General features: G+C 36.2%; 1 protein-coding gene across 2 annotated transcripts in view; it reads left to right on the plus strand.

Annotated features, from left to right (window-relative positions):
- Positions 1–12451: 12451 nt before the first annotated feature.
- The window catches only part of LOC105227699 (BTB/POZ domain-containing protein Tiwaz), an 89418-nt gene continuing 86312 nt past the window's right edge, over positions 12452–15557 (plus strand). For both annotated transcript variants that reach the window (XM_011207190.4, XM_011207189.4), the window contains exon 1: positions 12452–12598. The gene's annotated coding sequence lies outside the window, so the exon portion shown is untranslated. The remainder of the gene's footprint in view (positions 12599–15557) is intronic.

Genomic DNA, 15557 nt, shown 5'->3' on the forward strand with positions numbered 1-15557 from the left:
GTCAATACTGTCCGACGTGTACAGAGTATATAGAAGACTCTGAACACGTGTTCTTTTATTGCCCACGGTTTTCAAGTATAAGGGAAATGTTGAAAACCACCCTGGGAGGTAGTATCACAGTGGAAAATTTTACTGCACATATGTGTGAGTCCTCTGTAAAGTGGAAAGCTGTCAGTAGAGCGGCAAATCTAATTATGACAAAGTTGAGACATTTAGAACAGATTAGGCGTCAGTCAGTCCGTGCATTAGAGGAGACTTAAACGTCTTCTTCTCTCCCATGAAGTAATACTTTGTTCAGTGGTCCCGTGGGAGAGACATGAGGTGGGAGTAGGTTAGGTTTAGCGGATTAAAGTCCCGCACTCCGGCTTTCGATGCTTCCTCCTACTATAAAAAAAAAGTATACATAACTTTCAAGTCGATTGTACAGAAGTTGAAAATGTGAAATATCTTTGTTAATTGGGCAATATTATAGGAGTGTCAGTAAATGGAGGATCAAGGGAAGACATCATCAACCGCATAAGGAATACAATTTTTTAGTGCCCTCGCTGCGGTCTGGAGCTTCTCAAATATTGCTCGATGCAGCAATATAAAAATATTCAACTGCCATGTAATGTCGACACTTCGATACGGCTGCAAAACATGGATTCTTATAGCCTTTCGCAATATTAGCCACAATTTTTGACCTGTCACGGTATCTTGCCAGAACTTATAGTGACTCCCCTATGGGTGAAATTTTTAAAAGAAATGGCGTTGGCTTGTGCTTGTTCTGAGACGAGAACCAAACGCAATCATCTATAACGCTTTCGACTGTAAAGAGACAAATGGAAGACTCTCATTGATAAAGAAAAAATTATTTTATGAAAGAAATTGTTGAAATACCAAAAAGCCATTAATATTGCTTAAAGTCCAGAATACATAATTATTATTTATGTTTTGATATTTCTACAAATCTTTTTGCGATTTTTAGAACTAACAATAAATTTACTATTGCCATTTACTCTTATCAAAAAGGGACAATTAGTTTTTAATTTTACAACAAATATTTTTACCGAAGAGTGTTATTTATGTACAAGATACTGGAAAGGAACACTGGGAGTCTCAGCCCATTAGCTAATTAAAAGAATTCTAACTTACTTTTCTTTATTTTGGATTGGATTTGATTGGATTTTTCAAAAGAAGGCACGACAATGGAATTTAAATTTAACTGAACTGAAATAATTATTGAGAAAGTTCACGGCTTTATAAATTCGAATGAAAAAGACCTCATAAAAATTATGAATGATTCACAGATGACTGGCAGTCTGAACTCTTCCAATGAATATTAACTGAGCGGACACTGCTAACGAGGAAAGAATGAAACATGAACCGGCGAATGTATTTAAATACGATGTTATACAGTATGAGGGGTGCAATTAATATAAAAAATATGGCGTGGCTCATCTCCTCATGCCACAATGGCCACTACGACAAGGGTGCATCAATTGCTATGCGCAAAAATTGAGTCGCATATCTTTTTAAGCACCAATCACAACCAATGACCACAGAGGGACGAAAGAGTTGAAAATAAAATGCATGCAGCACACTTATTAAGTGCAGTTTGGCACAAAAGTGCTGTTGCAACGAATGCCATCAATAAGTGCGGCATGCAGCGAACTGGGCTCCGGAGATGTCGAGTGGTGGAGGTGATGCCGAATGTTGCGATTATGCGTCCCAGTTGTAACATTCTGCATTTAAACATATACAATAAAATATAAAATATTATTATTCATATTGGCGATATTCATGCACCATCATGTGCTCGTAAAGAGTGGTGAAAAAGATCTGAGGAAAACCCAGCAAACCAAAGTCTTAACTTCAATGACTTTATAAAGCCTTTGAAATATGATTTTGAAGACAGTGAAGCTCTTCAGGGCAGACAGATTAAAAAGTGGGATAAGTACTTTACTATACCCTGAACAATTTCTGCCACGAAGTTTCTAACACCTCAAAGGAAAAGTCAGAGAAGTTGAGTAGATTATATGTTTAAAGTAAGACCTACCAAGAAGAAGACCTGCCAAAATATCTCAGTAGTTCTACTATTATCTAACGTTCTCTCTAACTCACCTGCTATTTATGGTTATGTGTTAATGCATAACGGTCTCTATTATCCTTTAGATATAGAAATTACGGTCAACTTGATTAATGTGTTAAATCGAAGGCCTTTGGATATACTACGTATACTATGAGAAAAAAATAGTAAAACTTTGTTCAATTTTAAAATTCTTAATTTATTCTTCAAAATCTATGTCGACTCCTCAAAGTTATTTCCCCTTGGCCTTAATGTACTTGTGCCAACGAAACAGTTGTTGAAGTAATTTTCCGGAATAGCCTTCACTGCGTTTAGCGATTGACGTTTAACGTCTTCAATTGTATCAAGAAGGTTTCCCTGGAGAGGTTGCTTAAGTTCGCTTAATAATCAGAAGTCACACGGAGCTAAATCAGGCGAATACGACAGCTGCGACACGATATTGGGTGAAAATTTGGCAAAAAACTCACGAAGAACCAATAGTTGTCGGTCCACAATTCCGATCTCTATTTACGAATAGCGAATTTACGCAAACGACGCATGACAAGCAAATAGTATTCCTTGTTGACAGTTTGGCTGGTAGGAAGGAATTCGGAGTGCACCACACCTCGATAATCGAATAAAACTGTTAACTTAACCCTGATTTTTGACTTGCTTTGACGTGGTTTTTTTGGATCAGCTCACCATGATATTCGATCTCTTTCCAGGTCGTAAGCATAGATTATCGCCAGTAATAATAAATTTCCTGACATCCTGGAAATGCATTGTTTCATAGACTGTTTTTTGAAAAAATTTAGTGATTTCGGAGCCAATCGTGCTTTCACATTTTTCAGGCCCAAATGATCTTTCAAATGGTTTTCTGTTTGTTAATTGTCGATTCTCAATGACTAATTCCTTTATTATTATTCATTAATCATTAGTTGATGTTGATGGCCGTCCTGGATGTGGTTCGTCGTCAACGAGTTCTCGACCCTCTGTGAATAATTTATACAAATTAAATACACTTGCTCGCGAAAAACAATTATCACCGAAAGCCTCTTCCAACCTCTTTCGGTTTCAAAATTAAATAAAACTTTTTTATTGAATAATTTCATGCATCGTAAAAATCACCGAATGCACGTTATGTACTTCAGAAAGGCAAGCGTATACTTAACACTATTCACTATTTTGATTTGACATTTGGCACAGATGTTACTGAAAGTCATAGCAACCTAGAAAAAAATATTTCGTCGAATGAATTTTCGAATGATATGATACAGAATGGAGAAAGAAATTCTTATGAAAGTCAATACAAAATATCTTGTAATACCTAGAACTAACTGGTTTTGATAAAGCTTATGAGAATTGAGAAAATTTCAAAAAATTTGGAAACAACAGTTTTTTGCATATTTGAATACATTGCTATAACACAGCTTTTTTGTTCATATGCCATTATGCCGTATGAATGCCCAAGTCTTTCACAAATGTGGAAGACTTGGAGTCAATTAATCATCAAACTCTGAATGCCTGTCTACAATAAGCATAACGGATATATGTTGTTTCATTGAGAGCACCTAATAGTTTGAAAGCGACGATGGGACAAGTAAGTAGCAACATAAAGGTTTTACCATAGTGCAACCAAAGGGTCCACTTCTGCATACCTTCGCCCGAATTTAGTACAGTTTTTTGCGACATGTCTAGGTAATATTGAGGGTTTTAATAAACGTATAAAATAAAAGGTATATGTAATCATTATTGGAATCGAGACTGATATGGTCGAGCAAATCTCGCTAGAATAAAAATACCACCATTTAGAAAACAACTGTGATGGTTCTCGGGAGCTAAACTTCAGGAAACGAAATGAGAAATCGGTTCAAAGTCGCGACGAAATTAAGTTATAACTAAGCTTCATCCTTGTTGGCGAAACCAGTTATAAGAGCTCGTTGGCATGTCGATGCTTTGGTCGGTGACATATCGCTCAATATTTACATTGACATTTCCGACTTTTATTAAGTTCCGTAACTACTTTTTTTGCTTCGCTGCTTGTCACACAAACGTTACACATACACATGCAAATAAACAAACGAGCAAATACACATATAAATATACAAAAAACGTGCAGTGGTTTTTACATTGGTAATCCTTTGCCTTCGTCTGCTTGCTTTCTGTTACGAGCAATACATACAAGTACACACATACTTATGTGATATGCTCAAATACGTATGCATTTTTTTCAGTTTTAAATACTTTTTACTTTCATGTTTCCGTACATTTTTACAAGCATCCGCAAAAATTAATATTAAAAAAATATTTGGAATACATGAAATTATTTATTATAAATCGCGGGCAATTTGTCATTTCGCATTGCACTGCTGTGATTTATAAAATTTCATGTGGCATATCTTTTGGAAATTTTTCGTATTTATGTTTTTCGGTTCCTTGTTTACTCTGTGTACTTTGCTAGGGCCATTTTAGGTGTGTGGTGCTATGACGGCCTATTAGGGCAGCAAGTTTTTCCAAATGCATGTGCATACATATGTATACAGATGTGTTACTTGCTCATTCAAACGCCAGTGCGTATAAGCAACATTGAATTTTTCATTGACAGCCGGCAATTTTTTAAATTTGTAAACTCGGTATTGTGACATTTGTGGATATTTGCAGTCAAGCGCTTACGGCTTTTTACTAGGTTTTGCATAAAATATTAATATGTCAGATTTTTGGTTTTTATATGTTGGTTATGTCAATATTTGAACAAGTTTTTCCTTTTTTACCAACGGGAAAGTGTAATGGAAAAACGAACATGAAATTGCATTCAAAATTTATAACAATTTAATATTGTAAAATAATATCTCATCTAAAGCACATACTCAAATAAATATTATACTATGAAAGAGCTTTTTTTCACGTTGAGGAAGTGTAAGTGTCTGGTGTTGCATAGTTTCTGTTCGTACTTAACGGTTATACCACATGACTCTCAAATATCTTCTATTCACATATTACTAAACTGCAAAATCTAAATTAGCATTACAACTCGGCGTTTTTCATTTGGTCGAGATGGTGACTAGAATATTAAATATTGATATTAAGGGAAGAGAAATTTCTTATACCACTACCTATGGAGTTAAATGTTAAAAATTCAAAAAATAAGTTCCAAAAAACGTCTTCTGCACAGTATTTTGAACTCGCCTAAAAACCAGATATTGGTAGATATGTTTTTTGTTGTTTTTTATTATAAATTTTAGTAATAGGGGGCGAAGAAATACATCAAATACAAGATTCTATACAAGAAGATACTTAGATCGCATGAGAGCATGAACGCAGTGGTATTCCAAATTAGACTGTTGCGGACGAACCCATAGAACTCGGGGTCTATTTATGTGTTTTCAGAAAAAATTTATCATAAAGTGGTAAATATTTTATATACATACTCTCAAAAGATAAAGATTTCAACGAAGGAAGAGATTACCGACTTGTTTAAAAAGCAATAATTTGAAGTAAAAATTTTCTATGGAAAATTAGTGTTTCTTCCGATTTCAAGTCAATATAAAGTGAATAAATAATAAATAATAGCACTGGTAGTTTTACCGAAAAACAATACAATCCGTTTTGACCCTAAAAATTTTACTACCCCTATATCGCCTTTAAACTATTCTGCCCCTCTTTTTATTATTTTCTTTTCTTTTTTCCTGAGTTTCATCCTACTCTTATTTTTTGCTTAAATTTTAACCAATTCTGAAGGCTTCTTCACTGCTCTATAAATATATCAAAGGAATAATCTGGACAAAGCGGATATGGAAACGAAACGAAATCTCATTCAAAAACAAAAACGAATTAGTGAATCTGAGCATGAACTGCTAGATAGTGAGATTCAGATCAACTCAGAGTATGGAAATACGCAAACGACAGCTGTCTAAAATTTAGTTAGTACATGGAGTTATTTTCGCTGACTATCTTGAAAGCTTTATTGGGGTGAGATGAAATGACGGAAAAGTGACGTGATTTAGAGAGACAGAAAGTGTTGCTTCATGCATCGTATCAAAAATTATTAAAAAAATAATAGAATTCGGCTTCGAATTCTTTCTGTATCCAAAATCTTCACTGCATTTATTTTCCATCTAATTTCTCCTATTCTCAGGCCACAAGATAATACACGTTTGAAAGTGGGTTAACGCAATGAGCAGTTAACCGTCAGCACAAAGATCCATTACAAAGCAAAAGCCAAATTGCACTTCTCAATCCAAAAAAAAATAATAATCTATAGATAACTAAAGCTTTCAATATCGAAATTCAACGGCTAACAGGTGCTACTTCGGACTGAGTAGGCAATTGAGAAGTAAAGTCCTCTCTCGACGAACAAAGATCAAAGTCTATACAAGTAAGTCCCTCATAATACCCGTCCTGCTATTGATGCGGAGGCATGGAAAATTACATTATCTGATGAGTCGGGCTCGAGAGTGTTCGATAGAGCAGTTTGTGAAAAATTTATGGTACTTTGCGCATTGCCAATGGCGAATACCGTGTTTGATGGAACGATGAGCTGTATGAGATATACGACGACATCGACATAGTTCAGCGAATTAAGAGACAGCGGCTACGCTGGCTAGGTCATGTCGTCCGAATGGACGAAAATACTCCAGCTAACCAGCTCTCTATTTTGAAGATTCAGTACCCGCCGGTGGAAGCAGAGAAGGATGAAGATTTCCACTTCGTTGAAGAGATCAGATGGGGAAGGATCTGGCTGTACTTGGTATCTCGAATTGTTGTTAACTCGGCTAAAAATAAGCAGTGAAACATCGCTTAATAAGATCGATTAATAAACAAAAATATAAAATTTTTATTAATAAACAATATCAACTATCCCATATTTATTGATAACATTCTTGAAATACAAGCATGAGCATGAGTTTTTAAGTTTTTCCGTTACTGGTTCTCCAGATTTTGTCGTTATTTTACTTTAATCTACCTTAACGTTTAGGGCACAAAACAGGTTTTATATTCGGTTTTTCTCCGTATCTAGAAGTTTAATCGTCAGAAATTACCGATATATAACCATATTCTTCACAGATGATTGGCATGAATTTGACATTTCTAAGGATTAATTTGCATACAATTGCTGTAATTTCATAACTTTAACATTGCCGTAACATGGCAGGTGGATGTGCTCATTACAATTTTTGAAGACAGCCTTTGTTAGGAGTACGAATATATTTAGGGGTTTCACATAGTCTCATAAAGTAATAAGTTATACCGATCCGAAAGCATAGTGTTCAGAGTTGTATTAGCGTAAGCTTATTTAAGTATACAATCCAACAACCAATTTTTTAAACCAGTAAAAAAATTAATGTTTTTATGATTTTACGATGATTTATGACACGTTGTGAGTACGCCAATTGTAATATACTGGCGCGATAATTTCGATGGTATAAATATAAACCAAAATATCTCGAGAAACATGAACTGATTCGTATTTTGAATATTTCTTTCCATAGCTCAAAATATGTGTACTAAACATTTATTTTTTAAACATTTCCAGTTTTTCCAAAAAATATTTCTAATCCAATGAAATACAACTAATATCTTTTAATGTACCGGATTTGCCAATAGAGATGATATAATTTCTAAATGTCGTTTCGGTCATTTTTAATATTTTTTTTTTTGTATTTTTTTCTCATTGTATTCAGTAATATTTACAATTTCATCATTGAAAGGTAAACAAGAACAACCCTTACAGATTATTAAATTTTATTAACAAAATAATTGTCTTTCAATTGCAACTTTGCGAGTGTTTTTGTCTTTTTATGGTCATAATAATCGTCCACTTCGTTATTGATATTGAAAATTTCAAGCGTCGGGAAGCTATTGGACCACCGTAAACGTCGAGACTTTGCTGATTTTGCCTTGAAACAACTTAATACAATTTTTTTTAAGTACGAGAATCATCTCCATATCAGTAAATAAGTAAATTTTTCAATTCTGGTGCGAAGAAAATTAACAAATCATTTAAGAACACCCATTACATTCAGCAAAATTGACAGTTTACAGTGGTTTTAGGTCTGTTGGAATCATCGGCCGGTGTTTCTGTCCAAATGAAGCTGGTGACACCGTGGCTGTCAATGGAGCGGCGATAACTAACTTTTCTTGGCTTGAATTGGAAAAAGTTGATCTTGACAACATCGGGTTCCAACAAGGTGGGGCTACGTGCTGCACACACAGCCCGCTTAACAACCGAATTATCACGAGACAAGTTTGGAGATTTGATTATTTCAAGACATTGTGACATTACATGGTCTCCTAGAAGATGAGATTTAAAATTGGGCTTTAGCAACAAACCAGCTCTTCAAGCTTTAGAAGTCAATATTAAACGTGCTATTCATGACTTACGATTTGGTTTAATGTTTTTTGTTCCAAAGACATCACTCATATTTGAAAACTCTGTATATGTTGATTAAGAAGACCACTAATTACAACTTTAGGCTTTTCTTGTTTTTTTTGGAAGAAGATCTTGAAATTTTGAATTAGAGTGAGCGGTGATCATATCCCTCCTGGGATCTCGGACCTCATTTAAAGGTTTTATATTGACCTTTGTATCTTAATATAAAATCCACGAGGGAGAATATCTAACTGACTATTACTTGCTCATCTGTTAAACTGTTCGATTCGCTGTTGCACTGGATTCACAGCTTAAATTCACGCGAAATCCATCATAGGGCTATAGCTGTATTCCATCACATTCATACATATATACATATATAAATACATATTTATGTATAGTGAAATGTGAAAAAATATACAATAAGGTAATCACAACAATACAACAAAACGGCAGACATGCGAATAGAAAAAGTAGAAGAAATAAGAATGCGCTGAATGTAGTCAGCAAGCCCCGCAGCATGCGATGAATGTGGAAGAACGTAGCAGGGTTACAGAGCGAGGGGAATGAGAGCAAAACATGAAATTTTTATTCATAATCAGCACTTGTGCTGCCCGAGGTCAGCCATGGTAGCGCCGGCGGCGACCAAAGCGGCGGCGAACTGTGCGCCGAACAATGCCACACTCACACCCAAACTCACACAGCTGCCAAACACTGTCAACATATTTATGTACATATATACATATACAATATGTATAAACACATTCACGCTGGCGTCCGCTGTGGCTGTGGCGCTGGTGGTTGGCAGTGGCTCCGTGTATTATTTTCAAAAGTTGAAATCCATCATTGGTGCAGTGCCGGCGGTCACATTTGGGATGAAATATTATAATTACGAGCGAAAGGCCCGCGGGCGCCACAAGGCGAGGCAAGGCGCTGGATGGCTGGCTCTGCGAGCGGAAGGTGCGAGCGGATTTGGCGCAGGCAACCAACCAAGCGGCAGCAATGGCATAGTTGAGGCGCTGGCGCGCTGGAGCAGAATCAGCGGCTGCGTCTGAGATTGGGACCCCTGCGGTTAGCTGTGTGCCGTGCGATAAGATGTGGTGAGGCGCGTTGTGTTACGTCAGCGCAGCCAGCGCTGCGCGCTGCTGTGCCGGCTACGTTGGGGTGTGGTGTCATAGCTTAGTTTCTTGTTTGTTTGTTTGTTTATGACCGTACACAACTAACCGCACTCCTGGGGGAGGGGGCGGCTGGTTGGTTGAGGTGTATATTGCTGGTGCCGTGTGCGGTGACGCAGGCGATCTGCTGCATGCAACTGACCGATGATTCCACCGTGGTGGTGATGGTGGTAGTGTGTTGTTAACGTTGCTGCTCTTGTTGTAACTGTGCTTATGTTCTTGTGTGTGTGTGTTTGTATTGGTGTGTGCTGCTGATTGTGGCCGATTTTATTGCTGCTGGGGATTCTCTATTTTCTATGTAAATTTTTACAAGTGCCAATATTAGTGTGTATGCATGTGAGTATGTGTGTGTGCATGTACGTGGATGTGTGTGTGTGTGCTGTTTGTTGATTCTGGCAAATGTGGCAAGCAAATCGACAGTTGCTGCTCTGTTGCTTATGGCAATTTGTTTTTGCTTTTGTTGTTGTTGATGTTTTTGCTTTTCACAGCAGTGCCGCTTCGTCTTAGATGTAATCATTAGAGTTGGAATGCGAACACTTTGCCACACTTGCAGCAGTGAAACAATTTGTTGCAGTTGTCTTTGCCTAAGCCACCTATATGTGTGTGTGTTTTTGTGTTGGTGTATGTAAGTTGTCGCTGCAATTATGATGTTGCACCAGGCAAAGTTGCTGCGTTGTTGCCGTTGGTGGCGATAATTCAGATTTTGTCATTTTGATAAGCGCTCAACATCGTACCGTTCGAATTTATGTACCGACATTTCGAGTTACACACACATACATACATATATCCGTATGGTATGTATGTGTACACCATTTAGAATTGTTGCTTGCAAAAGCAGAGTTCCTGAACAATTGTTGACTTCAAAAATAGCAAAATAATTTCAACGAAATTAAAACACGCAAAATATATGTACTAACAATTTATTAAGTTTAAAACTAAACTAAAAAAAATTTTAAATTAAATAATTTAAAGTAAAATTAAGAAAAAACGTTAACATCGGTTGCACCCACGCTGGAATATACTCCACAAATAAAGAACTTAAAATATAAGAACTTCATTTCGATCGTTCATATGTATGTATATACAGTGGTTCGATAGCGGCGGTTCCGACAAATGGGCAGGTTCCTGGGAAATAAAGGATGTGAGCAAAATTTCCGATCCATTTCTCAAAAACTAAGAGACTAGTTCGCTTATACAAACAGAAGGACAAACCGACATGGCTAAATTGGCTCAACTTGTCATGCTGACAATTTAGACATATATATATTTCATAAGATCTCCGATGTGCCCTTCTTGGTATTACAAATTTTGCAGCAACTTAAGGGGTTATTTACATTTAGAAAGCCGAAAAAAGCGAATTTTCCAGAAAACTTTTAAATTTATTGATAAAAAAATTCTAAAAATATTATAGTATCTTTTAAATGTGTTTTAAGTTTTTGTATTATTAAAAAATTTGATTTGGAAAGGAGCTATAGCTGATCTGTGGGAGCTCCTCTCAAAGAAAACGTTTGCGGTAGCCATTATATCATCGAACCGAATCCTCTAAATTTGAAAAACCAAACAGATTTCGATAAAGTAATATTAAATTTAGTAATTAGTCGAAGGAATAAGCAAAATAAAATTTTTTGACAAAATGGCGGTCTCTCAAATAATAAATTGAAATTTTACCAAAATTTCGGCCTTAATATATCCTGTTCAGAGTATAACAAACCCTAAAATTAATACCAAAATTTAAAAAGTTGAAATAAAATATTGTTAAACTTGTAAAAAAATGTAAATAAATATTATTGTTGTTGTATTTATGTTTTAATAGATCAAAATATCAACATTTGAACCGTTCCCACGAAAGTAGGGTTTGTGTACTCCGATCTGACTCGGAATTCCAACCGACGAAGCACTGCCAATTCGTCGCTAAAATAATAACAAAAACAACTAATAATCGATATATTAGCTGGCTGAACCACGCGCCATTCTTTACACTCAACTCTTCTAGCTTTCATAATGTCACAATTTACATTAAGTTTTGTAGGTTATATGTATGTATGTACTATATACTCTGCCTCTGTATATGTATTTCTATAGTATATAAAACACTTTATTCGCATAGTTCATTTAATGCGGTATTAACATGTCTTAATTTTATTCATAATTTTATGTACATATATACATACTTATATATGAGTGTATCTATGTATTCCGCTTGCCAAAACAGTGATCTACACACTTAGATATGTATGTATGTAGACTTGTCAGTATATATTTGCGAAATCTTTTCACCAAAATCTACATTTAAATGAAGCAAGTTTCAAAGCAACATTTTTCGCCTTCAGCCTGCCCGCAAGACCTTCTGCCCCCTCATCCCCACGGCGCACGCATACCCACAAATGTATGCTTAGGTTGTATATATATATACGGCTATATAAATATGTGTGTGCTTATAGCTAAATGTATTTGTATTAAAATTCCATTCAACGCATAACCCGAGGCAATGCAGAACGCCCGCAGCGAGGACTCTTTTTCTAACATCCACAGAGCACGCAAAGGCAAAACACACGCACACATACACATGCATACACAAGCGTGGTAGTTGATGTATGCAAATGCCGGCGTGAACCTGTTGGAACCAACTAATCGCCGGAAGCGCTTACTGTCGCGCCATTCGCTACCTCACCTCCACCACCGCCACCAACCGAGCCTTTACCAACAACACTGCATTTCCTGTGCTTAGACACACGTTCTCTGTCGCGTCGGTCGCGCGCCGCAATGTTCGCTTACGACCAGTTTGATGGAACGGTTGCATGGTTTGGTCGTTGCGTTTGTTGTTTCTTTGTGCGCCAAGTTGCTCAGTCGTTGCTTGCTTTTCATACAGTTTGCTAACCGTTGTGGTGAGCGCGTTAAAGTGGCTCGAAAGAAAGTTAAACAAAGACTTTTTAATCAAATAAATAAACACTTAAAAGTTATTAAAGTAGTGCAGTGTTTCAGAGATTTGTGGCTTTGCAGACCAGTGTAAGTTCTTAAAGCATTTTGAAACATAAAATTAAGTTTTAAGTAGTGGAATCGCCATTTTCTATCGGAAGTATTAGCAAAGTTGCTATTGAGCTGTTTCAAAAACAAAGCTGAATTTGTGCATTCATCGCTAATCACACTTATTCGCAATTAGATTGTGTTAACGAAGATTGAATTGAAAAATGTCAACAACAGTGCAAAGCCAACTAAGTAATCACAGCTAAAAGCGGCAACTTGTTGCACCCTTGTGTGTGAGACGACGCATAGTCACGTGCCGCATAACAGTTATCTGGTTCACATTCATACATACATACATTTACAACTACATATAGGAAAGAGACGAAAGTGTAGGTCGTGTTTGCTTCAAATCCGTCGACGAAGATTTCCTTGACCTTAACAGCTGCATTTCATCGAATAAAATGTGATTAAAAAAATTATTTAATAGTTTCTTATCTATTTTTAGGTTCAACATATTTTTATAGATATGTAAAAGTACTTATGTATTGTTATTCAAGCTCTTCTACAACCGAAATAAGAATTGAAGATAGTCATTCTTTTAGTAGGCCTATAAGAGTTTTGAAATATTTCGTTAAAAGAATAAAAATAAGGAATATCCTAGGTATTTAGGAGCCTAATTGCTGAAACATTTCCCTGTAAAAAATGAGGCAAGGCTGGCATGTGTCCGCGATTAGTCTCAAATGATTAGGTGACAAATGTTACTTTTTATCTTCTTATATGGAACGAATATGTACATATACTCTCTTTTGTGCTTTTTTTACGTGGAGGAAGCATCGAAAGCCTGAACCCAATGCCAGTGTGGAACTTTAATCCGAACTAAACCTCCTAGTGACTTCAAGTATCACGTCGGGAGGATGATTGGGTATTACTCATACGTACGTGATGATCCTAACGCATTCAGTAACAAGCTGTATTTACTTGACCCTACCTTGTTTGGTCTTATAACCCCCTTCTACAGCGTTTGTCCCAAAATCATTCTTGTCTGCCGTAGTCATGGTTTGTGTGTCGTGTATTAGTTGTCCGTTGCCTTTTTTGTTGTTCACTTCTATGTTGTTGCTCTCCAACTCTTTGGTGTTTCATTATTTTGGCTGATAGTTCGCACACTGCTTTTCTGACTCCACCATATCTCGAATGCTTTTTTCAAAATTGCCATTCTTGGAACAAATATTCTCGATAGTCTCGTCTCCGCAATAATCGCATGTTTTGTTGTCTCAAATATGATTTGAAAAGGCCAGTGTCATATTTCACTTATCTATTTTCAACTATACCCATATTTTCCTTTGGAACTAGTTAAAACTTAATTGTATCCTACATAGAGCAATCCGAAAGTACTCTCTTTAAAGGGATAGTAAACAGCTTAGTAATCTCACATTTAGTAAAACTGTGAAAGGCTTGCTTAGCAAATCGAGCCTGCCCGAAAAACTTCTCTTATCGCACCTGCAACCTTGGATATTGCCGGCAATTGCTTTGATGCGAAGGTCTATCTAAGACTTAGAGAACCTGTGTATATGAAGGGGTCCAAACAAGGTCACTCTGAAATTCTCTCCTTCTTTAATTACACCCATAAAAAGTGTAGCGTAGATGCAACTTCTGCTGGCAGTTTCTCCGCCCATTCACTCATGTGGGATATGTGGACGGAGAAAAGTCGCTGGAGCAAATGAGGGACAATGAGTTTTTTCCGCTTACATCTGAATGGGAACGAGTTGAATAATCGTTGTCATATTGCGTTTTAGCACTGGACCTCGCTTGCTCGTATTGACCAGCAGCCTCTGCGCGATTGCAAAATTCTTCTGGATTAAAGTATAAAGTAAGAAATCTATAAAACTCGTTGCTCTTAGCAAAGTTCATTTTGCCGCAATCGTGGGAGTTCTGGATATTCTTCTACCTGCATTCATGCTTTGGGTTTAAAAGTACTGCTGGATGCAAACTGTCAAAGTTGTATTGAAAAAGCTGGAAACATCTAAATACTTTCTGTTTCAAAAAGAATTAGAGAATTATTAGCTATTGAAAGACTGAGGTTGACATATCCCGGCAGTCATAGCTTCGGCGAACATTAGTCGCATGCTTTTTGGTGGTTTAACACAAGAATTGTTGTCAAAAGTAACTGAACGTAGAATATTCTAATACTTATTTATTAAGAAAAAAGGGAGAATATGCAATATATACATTTCAAATGTATTACAGAAGCAATAAGGGAAAATGTTTAAAATAAAACTTAACTATACGCACGCTCAATCGCATACACAGCCGTTGAAAATACTCCTCCAACATTTTCGATGGGGTTTAAATCGGCCGGCCATTCACGCCATTCACTTCCTTGCTTTCTTGGAAACATGGATCCTGGCATTGTCATGTCATAATAAAACAAAGTTTTAGCTTTCCATGGTAGAAAACCCTATCCCAAAGCATTACAGATCCACCTGCGAAATTACAGCTAATTCTAGGGGGATTATTTTCGGGCAGATCACGCCAGTAAAAATAAAAATTAAATAAAATTTTTGTTATATGCTCCTTTGTGGACATTCTTAAGTTGGGTTTTTTTCAATGGCTTTTCCACTTTATGTTTGCAGCTAAAACATTTTTAGTTCTTCTTTCTCCAGTTGGGATATTTAATTTTGCTAATATTTCAGAGACTTTCAAACAGTCTGTAGTAGCTTCTTCCATAATAATATTAACATGCCGGCGTTTTATCTTGGTATTTCTTCTTGATTTTTTTATTGGATATGGTATATTTCTCTGCTAATATCAGACATTTTAATTTGCTGATTGATCTGTTGAAAAAAACCATTTCTTAAAAAAAATTTAATTTTATCTTATCTATCTTTTTTCAAGCCATTGCAATCACCCTGTTGTAACTAATAATAAATTCATTGAAAAAGCCAAAATGTTAACAAAACTTTACGAATAATAATTTAAAGCACAGAGAACTTACCGCAAACGA

Source organism: Bactrocera dorsalis, chromosome 3 (genome assembly GCF_023373825.1).
Source record: "Bactrocera dorsalis isolate Fly_Bdor chromosome 3, ASM2337382v1, whole genome shotgun sequence".
Classification (NCBI taxonomy): domain Eukaryota; kingdom Metazoa; phylum Arthropoda; class Insecta; order Diptera; family Tephritidae; genus Bactrocera; species Bactrocera dorsalis.